The sequence below is a fragment of the Folsomia candida genome, unplaced genomic scaffold (genome assembly GCF_002217175.1).
Source record: "Folsomia candida strain VU population unplaced genomic scaffold, ASM221717v1 Fcan01_Sc002, whole genome shotgun sequence".
Classification (NCBI taxonomy): domain Eukaryota; kingdom Metazoa; phylum Arthropoda; class Collembola; order Entomobryomorpha; family Isotomidae; genus Folsomia; species Folsomia candida.
Window position 1 is genome coordinate 203,166 of NW_019091194.1, and position 19,774 is coordinate 222,939.

Sequence of the window (19,774 nt, forward strand, 5' to 3'; positions counted from 1 at the left end):
CTCCAAGGTATGTATGTGTTCATGTATGAGTACATCCAGTGGCCGCGGAAGCCGTGGGGGCATCTGGGGACATTACCATTGTAGGATAAGGGGAGGGCCGGGTTTATATAAGATGGGGACATCGACGATGCCGACATCGAACCACCGTGGGGACATTGTCACTCTTCCGCGGCCACTGTGCATGTCCCACACACACACATCTCGAGATAGGTGCCGTGGTCTCCTAAATTTCCGCCGCAGCTTCAACAACATAATCCAATCCGGCCGACTCCTCTCAACATTCATCATCCTTTTACTACTACTTTTCTTGTTCCCTGTTCATCCAATCCGATCCGCTTTGAAATCCGAAAGTAAATCCACAAGTTGAGGAGTGATGTGGATGAATCTATGTACGAGGAGGAGGAGGAGGTAAACATATTGGATATGCTGCACTTCTCGGCTGTCTGACCGAGTTAACCTACATAGGTCGACGAGAAATGGGACGGAATAGAGCACAGGGTGATGCAATTGGTTAAGTCATTCGAGGATATAAATCTCAAAATCAAATAAAACCGTGAGAGGATTTTTTTCATTTTCATGGAAGTAAATTGAATGAAATATTTTTTCATGAAAGCGTGCATTTTTTTCATTATGATTTAGTTTTGAAGGTAAGTTGAACTGGATTTTTGTGTTACGCATTTGGAGAAAGTTGCAGTTATTTGACTTGTTTTTCATGAAATTATACATTTTTTTCTCCCTGTTTAAGTGGATTAACTAGGTTTTGATTTTGTGTGATTACAAAATGTACGCATTTGTGGATAAAAATAAAATCTTTAAATTACTTTACGCTGTTTTGGATGTGGAGAAAGTTTCGCCTATTTCGCTTATTTTTTCCTCTAAGTTTAAACAGGTTGGGGGAACTAGTGTCTGATTTTTGTGTCGGAGTGACGATTACTAAATGTACTTTTATATGAAAATAGCTACACGTACAATATCTTTAAATAACTTGATATTGTGGAGAAAGTTACAGATATTTTGCTCATTTTTGACGAAATAATTCATTTTTTCTCCTGATTTAGCAGTTAAAATAAGGCAAACTCGGATTGGTGTGGCAGCATGGCGATTACCAAATGTGCTTATTTCTGTATAAAAATAGCTCCGTATAAAATACCATTAAGTAACTTGACGCCGTATTTAAGGTGGAGAAAGTTATTGCATTTATTTCACCTATTTTCATGAAATCACCCATTTTTCCTGCCGATCACTATTTTTCCTCCCGATTTAAGCAGGTATTGGGCAGCTAGACTAGTTTATGATTTTTATGTCAGAGTGGCGATTACTAAATGTATAAAAATAGCTGCACATACATCCACATCTTTAAATAACTTGCGACGCCTACTATGCACTTCATTTTTGACGGGGAGAAAGTTATTGCAGCTGAAAGTCATTTCATCCTTGGCTTTGCTACATCCGTCCGCCCGAAAATAAGACTTTCTCTCGACGGAGAATGGGTGAAGGAAGAAATGGGTGAATGAAATGGCTTGGCGGAGAGGATCAAGCTCAGCCCGGCTAAAGCTCATGGGCTGCCTCTGGTCAGATTTTCGTAGTCCAGCCAGCCTACTGGATTAAATTTCGAGTTCGGTCGTGTAGTATGACAGGAAATACAACAATGCTTTTTTAGCTTCTTGCTGTCGTAGGCAGTGGCCGCGGAAGCGTGGGGACATTAACCTCTTAAGGACGTAGTTAATATATTTGTGCAGTATTTTATTTTACTTTGACGAGAAAATACCAAATATGTGTATGTTACCTTGATACCCAAATTTCTCAAAAATAAGAATATTTCTTCCGTATTTTGTAGAAAACTCTATGGTAAAAAGTGGTTTATTTTCTTCACAAATTTTGGAATTTTCCCTATACCGGCCAATATTATAAAGCGTATTTTTCATGTTTTCTGTCAAAAGGGGCAAAACTTGGAGACTGGTTAAAATAAATATTCCGTCGTTTATAGGAAATCATGAAAGTTTGATTTTATTGATGTGATTATGAAATCGAAATCGAAATTTTGGTGAATAAATTAGTAGTACGAATGAGGTTAACATTGTTGGATAGGGGAGGGTGGGGTGGGGTTTATATAACATCGGCAGATTATGGGGACATCGAATAACTTTTGTCCCTCTATCCCCGTGTCTCCGCAGCCACTGGCCATTCGAATTTTCGGCGGATAAAATTGCCCCCCCATAAATTCGACTAAATCTTATCTTTCCTTAATAAGTCCCTCCTCCTCCTCCTACCCCACAGTGTTCATGTCCCCCTATGTCCCCACATACTTCCGCCACCACTGATCACACGGCACCCTTCTCGTTGGCCTCGTTGGTTAGCTCGAGCACGGCCTAGAACTGTTATGTGTGATGTCTGTCAACATAATCCACAATGGAGAGAGAGAAAGCGAAAGAGAGAAAGTTGGCGAGAGGTGTCAATAGAATACAATCAGGCGACTTTTAGATGAGGATCGAGAATTGGTGAAAATATAAAGGAGGAAATAGTTGTCGTCATTCACTCACTTGGGGTTTGAGGTATTTACCAACCCTTCATCGTTCCTGGGCAGGAAACAGGAAACAAAGTCGAGACTTTGTGAATTCAATTCTTTCCCTGCAATGTTGACCCAATCAACCTTTGGACAAATAGAAACAAACAAATCACTCGTTATTTCGGATTCTATGTGTCTACACGGACATTCGAGGAGAGGCTTATCGATATATCCAACTCGTATTTATTTAGTTGTTAGATACCAATAGAATTTCAAAGTTTGGAGGTGAGTCTGCTCACATATCAACAACTTACGTAACATGGCGTGGCGTAACGTAACAGGCACACTCTTAGAAAACTGGGGTTAAATCAGTACTAATTGGTGTACATAGGTGACTCTGTCGGCACTGGTAATAACGGGGCATTTCCGTTTAGTAATGTCGTGGTAATGAAAATATTAGCACTGACAATGGGGACGCAAACCATGTTCAGCCCAGATATTTTTTGATTATCCCAGTTTGAAAGACCAACTCTTTAAAAACAACGTTTACTGCGAAACTTGTGCAGATGCGCAAAATTCTGCGAATTCTGGGAACTGCAAGCTCGCAAAAAAGGCTCTATTTTCTAGCGGAATTTGGAAGAAGTAAAGTATTTTTGCAAGCTTGCGGCGCCCACAGTTTGCTGAATTTTGCAGATTTGTTTTTAAAACGAGTTATTCTTGCAAACTGACCTGGTCAAAAAATAATCTGGGTTGAACATGGTTTGGGCTCCCATTGTGAGGCACAAAACTACTACTAATCCGGTAGGAAGTTATTACCAAATCAATACCAGTATGGAGTAGATATCCACCAAATTTTTAACAGTGCACCTATCCCACAAACTTTGTAAATAGTAAAGTCCTCGGATTCCAAGTTTTCAGGCAGTAATAAAAAAATCATGCCACTGTAAATTAACCACCTGAATTGATCTAGTAAAAGATGCTCGACACAAAATTTACAAATTCGGGGTTAAATTTCTTACCCAATTTTTACATGGATTTCATACGTTCAATCTCCGCATTATCTAACGCAATTTGAATTTCATGAGTGTTTTGAAGCCTCTCTCACTTGAAGCACTTAAACCCATTCCGGAGATCATAGTAAAATTGAGGCTGAACGTGTCAAGTTGTTAAGTATGTGCTGCTGGTTGGATACGCGAAAGAAAGCGCCTACTCGCTTGTGATGAGATGAGTGTATGCTGGCAGTGGCCGCGGAAGCTGTGGGGACATGTGGGGACATTAACATTGTTAGGATGGGGGAGGGACGGGTTTATATAAAATGGGCAGACGATGCGGACATCGAACAACCGTGGGGACATTATCCCTTTATCCCCACGCTTCCGCGGCCACTGAATCTATGTATGTTGTAGTGGCGTGCAGTGGCCGCGGAAGGGTGTGGACAGAGGGACAATGTCCCCACAGATGTTCAATATCCCCATCATCTGCCTATCTTATATACATAAACCCCTCCCTCTCCTATCCAACAATGTCCCCAGATGTCCCCACGGCTTCCTCGGCCACTGGAAGAATTCAGGCTCGAACGTATGAACATGATGCAGGGGCCGCGGAAGGGTGTGGACAGAGGGGAATGTCCCCACGATTATTCAATGTCCCCATTATCTCCCCATTTTATATAAACCCCTTCCTCCCCTATCCTATTATCTTAATGTCCCCACATGTCCCCTTCCGACTTCCGCGGCCACTGGTTGCATGGCGTCTGGTAAATTTCCTGGTGGTGAAAATAAGGGATAAGTGTCCGTGTATAAGTGGGTAGAAAGTGGAATGAACCAATATGCATATATAATGAATTGCAATTTGAATGAATGAATAGATGACGACATAATGCTCGCGATATATTCATGTTTGCCCTTTCCATTATCATACCAACGTTCCTACTCCTCCCAAATGCGTGGCCATGTATGTGGCGTGGGAGCAGCTGCGATTACTGCTTCGTTTTCGAGAAAGCAAGTCGGTTCAGGCAGAGCGAATGGGAGATGTATTTTTGGAGGATGTGAATGTGTGTGGTTGTGTTGCCTCATATGCAGAGGGCGGATATTATGCATTTGTAAATTTTCAACTTTTTTATCTGATTGGGAGAAGCAAGTGGGTGAAGGGCGTAAGGGTATTTTTGGAGGATGTGGAATTCAGAGGGTGGATATGTATTTACTTATCTTCATTTGATGACGATCAGCAGTTGGACTTTGTTGGTGTCTCTTAACTCATAAAAATTTCAAAATATTTTCATATACTGTTATTTATATATTTCTATATGTCCAGACGTACAAATATTTCTGTCGTTTATAAAAAAATGCGTAAATTTGTAATATATTTGGTTTTCGAAAATAATTTCTTTTTAAAATATTTCAATCATGCGGTATGAAATTTTTCTGTTCAAACAAATTGAGCGAAAAAATAGTATATATTTTAGAGGGAAGTACAATTTTAACATAAAATTCTAATTTTTGTCAAAAGTTTTGTAAATATTTTGGCATTTTTTCGCAAATATTACTCAACTCTTTCACAAATAATTAAATAACCGTCCTCTGCTCATACGTGTAATATTAATATTGCTCCCTATCCGCTCCTCACACCCTGGCAAAATAACCCTTTTGATTGATGTACATATACATTACTGCCAACAACTTACATATTGTGGTTGGAAAGTTAAGAGGTGCTTTCTCCCGTTCTGCTCATCCTCCCAAGTAGCCTTTTTGTAACCAACTCCTTAAATCAAACCTATACCACCACCACCCCGTTGGTATTGACAAAGTGTTGCATTTTATTAGACAAAACTGTTCCAACTTATGTTCCATTAGGGCGCTTTCACTTAAGGAAAGTCTAACTAACTAACTATCTTGATATTCCGCATGCTAAAACCGGCTTGTTTGTTCTCTCCGAGATGACAAATTATTCTAGGAAATCGGAAAAGTTTAAAAGAGAAAGTTGAAACTTTGCGGGGATGCCCGGATAAAAAAAATTTGCATGTGTACCCGCACATGTCGGAGAAAATTTTCGAATCGAAGTCCTCTCTTTTTTTCTGCGGGTTCGCTTCAAGTTTCACTTCTCGAAGAGATTTCAATTTTCAGTCCCAAAGGACATATCACTTTGCAGTGGGGGACACGGAGACAGAGAGTGAAAGCATGTAGAGCATTAAGTCGGTAAGTAAGATAAATCTGAACAAGGGTTTGGAGCAGGTTTGCAATGGCAGTATTACATTATGAGTGCGATTACTGAATGACGTGATCGTCGTGTCAGGTGAGAGTGGTAGGATTCAGGGGCCGCGGAAGGGTATGGGGGGTGATAGAGGGGTAATGTCGTTATGGGTGTTCGATGTCTTCATCTGCCGTTGTTATACAAACCTCGGCCTTCCCTATCCTACAATGTTAACCTCCGTAGGACAAAGTACATATATTTGTGTGGTATTTTACTTCCGGTTGACGAAGAAATGCACACATTTATAGATTACCTTGACAATAAAATTTCTAAAAAAGGGTATTTCTTTAGTATTTTGTGGAAAACTAGATTGTAGAAAGTGGATTTTATCGACATTTTTCTTCGCAAATTTTTGGAATTTTCCCTATACCGACCAATGTTAAAAAATGGATTTTTCGTGTTTTTCGTCAAAAACTAAAAAATTCGAAACTGGTTGAAATAAATATTCTGTCTTTTATAGGAAACAATGAAAATTTTAATTCGTTGCCATCAGATGGGATTATGAAATGTTAAAAACTGGATTTTTCATGTTTTTCATCGAAAAATTTGAAACTGTTTGAAAATTTGATTGATTGCTATCAGGTGCAATTAATTATGAAGTCGCAAAGAAATTTTATTACGAGAATCAGTATGTAGTACAAAAGAGGTAAAGATAACCAAATGTCCCCAGTTGGCTTCCGTAGCCACTGCCAGCATTACCGTGAAGAGGTAACGGTAATAGTGCAATTCATGTTATCTCCCCAAGCATTATGGATTTAAGCCATTTTGAAGAACATTGCGTTATCCGGATCCAGATGATGCACGGATCGTAGGATCGGACAAAGAAAACAAATCGATAAACTGATTGAGAATGCGGCATTGTTGTCACAATTATAAAACGACCATGTTCAAATGGAGAAAGTCTGGAATTTAATGAACAACAAGAAAATCCAGCGTAATCTCTCCTACACGAATGGATTCAATGCATAGCTCGTGGCATTACGATGGATACAAACATTGTGGGCTTTCTTACTAAAAAAAAGTTTTTCCTATGGAATATATTTCCTACTCACTTTTTGTTTTCAAAGAAAATGTTAACTTTTTTAAAAGACGTGAGCCCAACAATACGACAGAGAAAGAGAGAGAGTTGACTGGCTGGCTTGACTACCATGAGTATACGGCTGCTTCGTTTAATTTGCTTGGGTCTACTGGACAAAGGAGGCCTCCCAGAGGATACTCTCCGATTTTTGGACAATGAGTTAATCTAACCGATCACAAATTTAATTAGAGTGAAATTTGCAACAGACACGATGTCCTAAGTAATGGGCACGTTTTCGGAAAACGTGCAAATATCCTTGGAAAACGGTTTTCCAAGGATATTTGCATCCAAAGAGAAGAAAGGGTCCTGTAAAGTCGACAAATTTTGCATTTATCAAATTTACCGTCCTCTTTCTCCTCTTAGGACACAAATATCTCGACAAAACGTATTCACAAATTAGTGTCAATCGATCATAAACAGATTTCAAAATATTCTATTTCCCAATTCTCAGGTTTGGCATAGATATTTGCATCCGAAGAGGAGAAAGCACATCGCGTAAATTTGGAAAGCGTAAAATTTGTCAACTTTAAGGCGCCCTTTCTCCTCTTCGGATGCAAATTCTACGGCCAAACGTGCTTCATTGCGTCTTTTACGAATTTCATACTAATCAAATTTATCATAGATTTCGACTAATTTACTCAAAATCCGAGAGCATCCGCTGGGAGACCTTCATTCTAAGTAACTTACTCATTCTCCCTCATATTATGGATGTGTATAAGATAAGACAGAAAACTCATTACGGATTAGATGGTTACAGTCGGACGAGAAGAAGGCGGAACGAAGCGAGGAGTGTTAGTTAGTCGAAAGAGACGAACAGTTGACTGCATCATGAAGGGCACGACGGAGCAGTGAAAGTGAAGGAAGTTTGGAATTTTGAAAAGGAACAAAGGGATTACTTTATGCATTATAGATGAGCGATGAGTCAGCCTGTTCATGTAGTACAAGAACCACCACACCACTCCTTCATGTAAGGAGCAGTGGCCGCGGAGGAAGGGTGCAGACAGAGGGGCAATGTCCCCACGGTTGTTCGAGGTCCCCGTCATCTCCCCAACTTACATTAACCCCTCGTTCGCCCTATCCTACAATGTTAGTGTCCCCACATGTCCCCACACCTTCCGCGGCCACTGGTGAGGAGGCCTGCCTGCCTTATGTATCTGAATTCGCACATTTTCAAATGAGAGAAAGCAGCAGCCGTGGTGTATGTACATCATACTTTTAAGATTTCCGAGCTGATTTGGTAACCAACTTCTTGTCTCAACCGAGTAGTTGGAACATTGACCGCGGAAGCTGTGGGGACATTAGCATTGTAGGATGGGGGAGGGACAGGTTCATATAAGATGGGGACATCGAACAACCCGGACAACATTGTCCCTCTGTCCACCACCACCCTTCCGCGGCCACTGAGGAGTTGGGACATTAAGTATTTGTGCTTCAAGGGAAAACTGGCCAGTTCAAGTTTAAGAGTGGTAATGGTATAAATTATAAGTGACTGAAATTCCCCTTATTTTCTCCACTTTCCCCCACATTCCCTCGGTTTTGTGCTATCTGTCCGTTAATCTGGCAAGAAATAGGGACCCATACTTCATATTAATGAAGTCCGTGGTTAACTGCATGGACAGAATTTTAATCGGAGATATGAAAATGATAAAAGTAACGTAGTTGAACCCGTGGCTACGCTTTAGCCCACCAACTTTTGGCAACAGTGGCCGCGGAAGGGTGGGGACAGAGGGACAATTTGCCCACGGTTGTTCGATGTCCGCATCATCTGCCCATCTTATACAAACCCATCCCTCCCCTATCCAACAATTTTAATATCCCCACGGCTTCCGCGGCCATTGGAGGGGAAGACGTATGTAGGAAGCAGCTCATTTCGAAACAGAGAAAGAGCGAGGAAAAGATTTAAAACGGAGACAATTCATGAACCAGATTTTTTTTCGGGGCACACTTTCCTTGCTTGAACACGGATTAGCAAAAAGTTGGGACAATTTCCTCTTCTTCTCGCGATGAAATTATATTTTTTGAGACAAACTTAAACTTTTTCTTCCTCGTATTAAAATATGGATTTCTTTGTCAATGGGATTTATAAGTTTGTTCTGGAATTATGTAGGTTGCTACTTTCTCCGCCTATTACTTTTTTCTCAGGCCGACTTACAAGCGAGATGGTCCAGCGTATGCTCTCTAATTTTGAGAAAACTAGCGTCAATCGATGGCAAATTGAATTAGTATGAAATTTGCGAAAGACACGATCTCCCAATGGACACGTTTGACAGAGATATTTGCATCCGAAGAGGAGAAAGCGCGCAGTAAATTGGAAAAGTGTCTAAATTTATAGACTTTAAGGCGCGTTTTTTCCTCTTCGGATGCAAATATCTCTGCCAAACGTGCCCATTCGAGATGGTGTCTTTCCCAAATATCATACTAATTAAATTTGCCATCGATTGACACTAATTTGCCCAAAATCTGGGAGCATTCGTTGGTCCACCTCCATCCCCAGACTTATTTGTTAAAGTGCAGTGAGCAACAACTTTCGTCTGTCAGTGTCATGAGATTGCATCCGACTTGAATCATCATCAAGGAAAGGAAGTATTATATTGTATGTATTGTATTATGTTGTTGCCGTCACGGCTCAGTGGAATTATTTCCCTTTCTCTCCACGTGTTCGCTGCTTATACAATGAACTACCGACTGCTTTCTTCCAAGTATCACCTTGTTCTCAGCTGTGCAGACGAAAATCGGGCAATGTTCCATGAGAAAAAAGAAAGTCGGTGGAAATCGCTGTTTAGTCTCCTCATGATCCGATCCTCTTGCTTGCATGTGATTCAGCCCGAGACGACGACTGAGAGTAAATTGTAGTCATGCAAAGTGAAGTTTGGTGTCCGTGTCGCACACAAAATATTATAATGATTTATATCCCAATTGACAAACTTGGCTGGGCTGCTCGACTCCATATTTTGGAAATTGTGGGGGCCGTGTAACCAGTGGCGGCGGAAGGGTGTGGACAGAGGGGCAAGGTTCCCAAGGTTTTTTATATTTCCTGTGTTATATAGACCCTTGCCTCCCCCGTTATTGTCCCCCGACGTCCCCACGGCTTCCGCGGCCACTGCATGTAATATGCATACATATCACAAAACAGCCCACTTATCGATATGTACATATGCGTAGGCACGAGGAGAAAGCAAGCAAAAAGAGACGCTAATGGTCGAATAGTCGACTTTCACCATGAATGAACCATTGAAAACTTGAAAGCCCTTCAATACCGAGAAACACTCAATAGTTGAAAAATATCTTTAGCTCAGCCTTGTCAATCTATAAATATACTGAATCAAACGAACATAAGAAAGTGGTGGCATGCACCAAAATTTAAAATAACACTACATTCGAACTTTCACCTCATGCGTTCTAAACGTATCCGACCGGCAGACGGACAGACGAACGGACAAAACGATCCCACCAAGCGGCTGACACCACTAGATACTTAATAAATATGCATGCCCGTTTTGTACCATGGTTTTTTGACGAAATGTTTTACCATGTTTTTTTATACGACGTCGCCTTTCCAAGAACACCTGAGAAACAACTCGTTACCCATGAAACTCTAGGAGAAAGTAGACCGAGTTTAGCTTAGTTTAGTGACTTTGCCTATTTTCCTTTATCACTGTCATTTATTATTATTTGATCGGGCCTATTCGGCTTTGTCTATAAACTCGGCTTTGTCTATAAACTTGAAGGGGAAAGTGTGCAAGAGATTGTGGAGCAGACAGCTTGACTTTGCCGTCCACAGTGGCCGCGGGGATATGGGGGGAAACTAACAGTGTAGAATGGGGGAAAGAGGGGTTTATATAAGATGGGGACATCGAACAACCATGGGGACATTGCCCCTCTGTCCCCACACCCTTCCGCGGCCCCTGATGGGATGATAGTTCAAGCTAAAGTTCCTTACTTTCCTTGTTACACGTGTTACTTATTCAACAGGGTTGTCAAGCAGGGTGGAGTAAGTTGTTCATTTCCCGACAAGTGGTGCATGCAGCTTGAGAGGATCTTCATAAATACGGAGAAAATAATCTTGGGTCTACTGTCTCCTACAATTTGCAATTATTAATCATCATCGTCCTCGTTGGGTTGGAATTGCATGGGAGAATCCTCCACTTGAGAAGAAAATGCAATAATAACCGAGTCGAGATTTGAGGGGGCATGGCAAGATTGTGGTGAAAGTAGACTAAAGGCTAATAACTATTAACTAATGCAATTTAAGCTTTCCACTCAACTTTTGACAGAGACCTACATACTTACATCCATCCAAGCCAACTATGTATGTTGGCTTGGATGCTGGTTGTCTTCATCGTGAGGGGGGCAGTGGCGGCGGAAGCTGTGGGGACATATGGGGAAAACGACGAAATATGCACACAAATATGTGTACTGAGAATAAAATTTCTAAAAATATGAGTATTTCTTTGATATTTTGTGAAAAACTGGAAAATGGTAAAACGTCGATTTTTTAAATATCTATCGTGTAAAATTTTGGGATTTTTCCCTATACCGACCAATGTTAAAAAGTAGATTTTTCTTGTTTTTCGTAAAAAAATTGGAAACTGATAAAAAATTATAATTAATTTTTTTCTATCAGTAGCACGAAAGTGATTAACATCGAAGATGATGCGGACATTGTCCCTCTGTCCTCAACCTTCCGCGGCCACTGCTATTAGGAGCCGAACACCGCAGAAATTTTGCCCGTGGTTCCTTAGGGTTGCCTTTCGCAATATAACAGACTGTCTACAGAGCATTACGTATTTATATAGAGAGAAAGAGAAAGCGAGGTCCGTATAGGCGGAGGATGAATGATGGGTTGACAAAGTAATCTGATTAGCGTTCGTTCGTTATGTACTTTAAGTTGTGGTGTATATTTGATAGAAGTGGAAAGCAAAATCTCGCTCAGGGTTAATCCAGCTTAACCAGCCAGGCCGGTCTGATCGTCATTATCATCATTCATCAGAAAATCGTGGTGGTGGTGGTTGGATGGATGGTATCTCGGATGCAATTTGACTATGGGGAAAGGTATATTTATACACTGTTAAAAATCTGGCGGAGTCACTGATTTGGTAATAACTTGTTACCGGATTGGTAGTAGTTTATCTGGTAGAGTGACATATATACTTCGTACTAGTATTGATTTGGTAATAACTTGTTACCGGATTGATAGAAGTTTGTTTCTGAGTAGTAAATTTTTCAGTACCACACCATTACAGAAAATTAATGTCAGTAGAGTCATATAAATATGTACTCCGGTCAGTAATGATTTAATACCAGTTTTCTGGTATAGATTTGGTAATAATTTCCTACCAGATTTGTAGTAGAGAATTTGCTTCTGAGTGGTAAATTTTACAGTACTGTAATTCTACTAAACGGTAACGCCCATTATTACCAGGGCTGGTAGAATCATATATGTACTCCAGTCGGTAATGATTTAATACCAGTTTTCTAAGGCTACAATATAACACGCATATGACATTTATTTGCACGAGAGATGCCACGAGATTCATTATTTTATCTACTCAACTTAATTTTGGCAATGGTACCAAATCATGCGAACGTTCAGATTTAGCGGAATAAATGGGACCAGCCATACGTACGGACAAAATTGCAGATATGCATGTGCCACAAAATGTGAGCCATAATTTATCCCCTTCCCCGACTAAATTTGGATGCTGCCTTGTTATCAAGTATAACAAATGTTCGTTACACGCACCAAAGAATAATTAGTCGTTTGATGAGTAAATTCTCCTCCGACAAAGCTGGAGGAGAATAAATGTACAAAAGGAGATGAAAAGTACTCCAACATTTGAGTGAATCAGACCGACAATAACTTCACACATGGAGAAATGGAGTATGTTTTATTTCAAAGGTTTTGTATTTTTATCCAGGATAAAAAACATATATTGCCAGTGGCGATTTTAGGCTAATTATGACAAACACTAATTCTGACAATTTCCTAATTAACGTTAAAATTAACCTCTTAAAAACGGAGAACATGCAGTTTAATATTAATTTATTTACCGTTGAGGACGAAATACACAAATATCTATAAGGCATACAACACCTTAACACCAAAATTTATTAAAAACACAGGATTTCTTTGCTATTTGTGGAAAATTCGATGGTAAAAAGTAAATTTTTTCAATATTTCTCTTCTGAAATTTTGGAATTTTCTCTATACCGGCCAATGTTAAAAAGTGGAGTTTTCGTGTTTTTCACCAAAATGCTCACTTATTGGGAACTACTTTAAAATTTCAATTGGTTGCTATCAAGTGTAATTATAAAATTGAAATATTAAATTTTGTTAAAATTTCAGTACTACGAAAACGGTTAAACAACAAAGAACAGAAATCCGTTAAAATCCCATTCGCTTGATGATGACTTTCACCCAAATGAAAAGTGTTCATATGTAGCGACAAATAATTATGACACGTATAAATAGCACGTATTCCAGTGAAAGCTGTCGCATGAGTGAGTGTTTTATGAACGTGTCAATTAATTAACCAATTAACTTTCCCTGAACTACATAAATATAAATGTATCTAGCAAACCAGACTTCAAAGTGAGTTATTTTCAATGAATTTATAATACTTGTCCAAAGTCAATTAGTCAGTTACGTTACGTAACAAGTCCAAAATGATACAATCTGGGCAGGGATGTCATTTTAATTAATGATGTATTCAACAGTTCAGTTCACCACGGGCAGACAGACCATGTCGTACTTTCACTCATCGTTGTGTGTCCAATTTCTTCTCGTCGTCAGCTCAAACTTGAGCCGAGGAGTAAAAAGTACGTGGTTAGTTCTCCTCCTCCTTCTCCTTTCTCAATCAATTTTCTACCAGGAACCTGTCCCAGCTTCGTGTACATACTTTCTCTTCCTCGAAAAAAGCGAGGGCGGAGAAAGCACCGCCACATAATAAGTTACGTTACTTTACGTTACGTTACCTTGTGTGTGTGAGTCTGTAGATAGCGACCGCATTCAACTCATGACCACAAACGTGATCCAGCTTAATCCAGTCCCAATTAATTGCCCAGTAAATGCTCGCTTTCTCCATTTTTACGGCCACCACCTCAGAATCAGGGACATAACAAATGACTGGAAATGCTTGAAGGGTGATCGTTATGTGAATTATATGGCAAAAACGGGAAGCAACTTGCTTGGCAGCAGTGGCCGCGGAAGTCGTGAGGACATTAACATTGTAGGATAGGGGAGGGATGGGTTTATATAAGATGGGGAGATGATGGGGACATCAAACAACCGTGACTCCTCTCGCTTCCGCGGCCACTTAGTTCACCGTGTATACATACAAAAGCTTAATACACTGTGGTGAAAGTAAGTAAGTATACACACACTTACTTTCACTTTGGCCATCATCCCTCGGTATAATGTGGTTGATCTTTTTTTATGAAAAGTGTAAGTACATCCATTCCACGGGCTTTAATTTTTCACACCTCGTCTCCGTCCTGAATAATTTATATGGGTCATCACATCACCACACCGCTGTCCTTGTCTGGCTCGCGCAGTAATAAAATGATAACAATGTAAAAAAGCCGTCATTATTCCGCTATTTAATAATAACGATAGAGTAATAAAGGTTTGAAAGTTTCCTTTTTATATTTTTTTTCGAGGTGGTGAAGGACTCAAAAAGCCAATTATATGATTACGCAAGGGGCTGCTTTCTCCTGGAATTGGTTTCGGGTAATAAAAATGCATCCACATCAAATTATCCATAGCGGGTTGTTATATGTACATTGTAGATTAATGAATTAAACATGTTGGTAGTTGGTTGGGGTTTCCTGTGTGGTTGGTGAGACGTGGGACGAATGTAGAAAATAATTCGTAACCTTGTAAAGGAAAACGGAGATGTGGGCAGGCATAATCATGTACATTTAATGGCCGCGGAAGCTGTGAGGGGACATTAGCATTGTGGGATAGGGGAGGGAGGGGTTTGTATAAGATGGGGACATTGAATTACCCTGGGGACATTGAATTACCCAGGGGACATTGAATTACCCTGGGGACATTGAATTACCCAGGGGACATTGAATTACCCTGGGGACATTGTCCCTCTGTCCCCACACTTCAGCGGCCACTGTATACATTGTCCCATTATAAGATCCATCCTCGCCTACTTATATACTTTCTCCATCGGGCTGAAAATCCGTTCACTTGCTTTCTCCAAGAATCTATAAGTAGGATATGAACGTGTATGTCCATACGGACAGTGTCATTGGCTGGGCCACTTATGTCGTCCAAGTAGAGACTCACCTACCTCTTATTTGCCACCTCAGAGCCTCGATCTCCTCCGTCTTCACAAAACCAAACCACAGAAAAAGCACGAACTTGGTATTTATTCTTGAACGAGGAGAAAGCATCGGGGTGGAATAAGAGAAAGTAAATATAGAAATGGCATTAGTTTTTTTTCCATGTTCACTGTTCTGTTCTCGTGTTCGGTTGGAGAATTGGATTGGATTTGGTTTAAAAGTATGAATGTTGGTTTAGCCCGTTATTTGCTCAAGGAGAAAATCGAATGTGCACTTTCCCCTGAAATGTGAAGCGGAACATGATCTCCTCTGGTCAAAGTTGTATCCTAGCTGTGGACACGATGCTGATGGTGATGCAGATAACGTTCCTTCCCACTTTCTCTTCCCGTCCACCTTCTCCTTGGACCATTACTCTCGAGGCGGTGGCCGCGGAAGGGTGTGGAAAATGTCCCCACGGTTGTTTGATGTCCCCATCATCTGCCCATCTTATATAAACCCTTCCCTCCCTTATCCTACAATGTTAATGTCCCCACGGCTTCCGCAGCCACTGCTTTCTCCGCCGTGGTGCTGGATGGGTTGAAGTGTGTTGCTTGTTCCTCACTCCTTTCTTACGCCATTAGTTTATGTATGGACCAGGAGTGTGTGTATTACTACACTAAACTGGTGGTAAGAGGGGGAGAAAGTACGCTAATAGCGGGTACGGTATGGTAGCACAGAGGAGAAAAATGTGGCCGTGGTGTTCGTGGTGGTGGTGACGGATGGTTGGCTAACACAACATCTGTAGATTTTTTTTTCGCTGTGTCATCTCTTCTTGGTTAAGAAATTCTTAAAAAAAGAGGAAGAACTTCAGACTTGACCAGATAGTTGGGTAGAGCAGTGGTTGGGTTGAGCAGTGGCCGCGGAAGCCGTGAGGCGTCTTTTGTTGTACTGATTTTTAAATAAAATTTCTTTTCTGTGCGATGTTAATTTCATACTTACACCTGATAACAACCAGTTAAAATTTTCAACCAGTTTCATTTCGAGGATTTTCCACAAAAATCCACTTTTTAACATTGGTCGGTATAGAGAAAATTCCACAATTTTGGAAGAAAAATATCCAGAAAAATCCAATTTTATCTTCGAACGTTCCACAACATAGAAAATAAATATTCGTATTTTTGAGAAATTTTGGTGTCCAGGTAATTTATGCGTTACACATATTTCCCTAAGTGGCCACCCTTCCGCGGCCACTGACACGGAAGAATGAGGATGTTCTCGTCTTGGTGTTAAAATAACACTCTTTTTTTCTTTCAAAGTTGGGAAGATTCCTGGTAAAAAGATTTCTTATTTATGTAGAGAAGCTACTTTTTTTGTTCTATAAGGGACACAAAGATCACATACCTTAGCTTTCACTATACGGCTCGTCTCTCAGACTTGTTTTCACTTTCACTTTCTAAAAAGTTTTAATGACTGGAAAAGTTTGCTTCTTAATTAATTAGGTGGCTCCACTTTGTAATGCTGACTAATTGAAGAAAGCAGTCGTGTGTGACATTATATCTACAAGGGGAAATTTATATAACGACCTGGGTAAAAAATTAGTCTCTACTTTTCTGGCTTCACATCCACCTCGAATATTTCATTGGCAGGTTACCGTTTTTTTTTGCTAGGCTTAGAAATTATGTTGATGATTATGCAACCTTTGTTCGACCCAGGTTGTTTGCCACTAGGTCCCAGACGAGTTTTACAGTATTTGGAGCAGTGTTTCGGGTGAAAGTAACCAAGAAGTGCAAGAAATAGCTTGGGGAAAGTGGTTTCTTGCAGCTAGGTAAGAAATGCAAGGTGCAAGAAAATCCGCCCCTCTGATTTACTTGATACGGCACGTGCAGTTTTTTTGCACCTTGCAAATTTTTCAGTGCAAAAAATGTAAAAAAAATCGCATGAAATATGCTCCTATAGTGATCATCCTCTCTGACTTAATAAGACGATTCGTGCAGTTTCTTGCATTTTATCGCAGTTTTTTGCACTTCATAGCAGTTTTTTGCACTTTTTCGCACTTTCTAGCACCTTACATATCTTGTATTCCTTCTTTTACACTGCAACAAGTTTTGCAAACCCCGAAAAAAACGAAACACTGTCATTTTCCGGTTTCGCTATCATCATCATTTCAATGCAGCACCTCTGATCCTCTACGAAGAATAAAGGTTGCTATTTTTCAGCCCGTGTCTGCATTTGCTCTACCTTCCGTCCATCCAATACTTTGGGGACCACTGCTGCTGCTGCTGCTGCTTCACCTCTCATGAATTCCCAACCACACAACTGTTTCCCTTTTGTCTGCTTTCTCCTCCCGAATCGGACTCCAGTTGGAGAAGACTTTGAATAAATCAGTGAGTGGACTCAAGTGGAAAATACTTTGCAATATCACAACAGAATACAAACACGAATTGCACGGATTCTCGTCGTCGTCCTCTGCTTTCTCCACCATTCTGTTGGGACAAATTCAGTGGCCGCGGAAGGGTGACAATGTCCCCGCGGTTGTTCGATGTCCGCATCATCTGCCATCTTATATAAACCCGTCCCTCCCCTATCCTACAATTTTAATGTCCCCACATCTTCCGCGGCCTATGCTCCCCTAAATGAAGGAGCTTTGTCTTCTAAATCCAACATTTACTCAGAGATTCCCGTCGGAAATATATACACACCATTTTATTGATGGAGCTTTAAAGGGTGAAAGCAAAATAATCAAATTTTCCGTGGAGAGAGATTTTGACCAGATGTGCATTTTAATGGGTGTCTATTGTTACCCTTGTATCTGTGCAAGTTTTATTATTTGCAGGATCTCGGTTAAGCTGACAATGAATATTGTAAAATTGGCACGAATCTCGTTACTTTCTCCGACCTATTTTTGTCCAGTGAAAGCAACAGTGTTTTATACGATGTGGGTTTGGGAATGGACAGGCGGGTAGTTTTGTTTCACCGGGTTTTATGGACATGATGGCAAAATATGTGGGACCAGTGGCCGCGGAAGGGTGGGGTCAGAAGAGGGACAATGTCCCTACGGTTATTCGATTTCCTAATCACTCGCGCATCTTATATAAACCCGTCAATCCTACAATGGCAATGTCCCCAGATGTCCCCACGGCTTCCGCAGCCATTGGTACATGATCACAAAATATGTAGGGACCAGTTGCCGCGGAAGCGTGGGGATAGAAGGACAATGTCCACATGGATATTCGATGTCCCCATCATCTTCTCAAACCGTTCTTCCTTTATCCTAAAATAGTAATGTCCCCACATGTCCCCACGGCTTCCGCGGCCATTGGACTCGAGCAAGTGAAGATTATTAAGATATGCAATATCTGATGCTACATAAAGAGAGGCACTCTCTAATAACTAACTAGCTACCCGTTTACTTGCATGTACATGATTTATCTATGTTGTACCAAAATGTCCTCACAGCTTCCGCGGCCACTGGTCGAGTAATTTGTATTTTGTTCCGAGGAAACAATAAGGTCCGACGAGGGAATGTTATTCTGTTTAGTGCGTGGTGTTGCGGAGGGTCGCTATCTACCCGTCCAATCCAATGAACATTGTTCCATTTCTCGACAAGACATGTGTGGAACTGATCGATTTTGTGTGGATGGCTGCTTGTCTCGTTTCACGTTAGGATGAAGTTTCTCCTCCCCCGTGAGGATCCAGGGAATCAAGTCATGAACAGTGCAAAATGCAAATTATTCAACGTTCATATCAATGCCAGACGAAGGATCAGCACCTTGCATACGACTCAATAACCATATTTGCGATGGACACTTGAAAAAAAAGTTGAATCTCGTGTAACATTTTACTTATTTTGATGTCGATTGAGCAGTAAAGTCCGGTCGACTGAATTCAAGGGATAGATTTGAATAGAGAATTGCACAGAGGGTTTCCCTTGACTTGGTTTTATTTTATTGCAGTTATTGCGCATTCTAACTGTTTTTTCTTCTTGTATATAAATAGAAGAAGTACGGTACGAAAAAATGAAACTATGCACACTTAACAATGGAGGTCTCCCAGGGGATCTTCCTTGATTTTGAGAAAAGTAGTGCCAATTTGTAGCAAATTTGATTAGTATGAAATTTGCAAAAGACACGATCTCACAATGGGCACGTTTGGCAGGGATATTTGCATCTGAAGAGGAGAAAGAGTGCCTTAAAGTTGACACATTTTACACTTTTCAAATTTACTGCACGCTTTCTCCTCTTCGGATGCAAATATCTCTGCCAAACGTGCCCAATGAGAGATCGTGTCTTCCGCAAATTTCATATCAATTAAAGTTTTAATCGATTGTTGACACTAATTTGCAATAAATCTGACAGCATACGCTGGGAGACCTCCATTCTAAGCTGGTTTTTGGACTGTATTCCTTGTTCAAAGTCATGTATCAGCGGGAATATGAAACGCTCAGCATGTCCTAACAGCAACCAATACTTATTGAATTTCCTTCCTTTGAACAATTTATCAACAATTTCTATAATCTTTTATATAATAAAAACCCCATTAAGAAGGGTCTCAGGAACATGTTAAAACTCGAAAAAGAATGCAATCCCCTGTGGAACCATAGTACAGATTTCCGTGTGGTTTTACCTTTAACAATATCCCGCACAGTGGCCGCGGAGGCTGTGGGGACA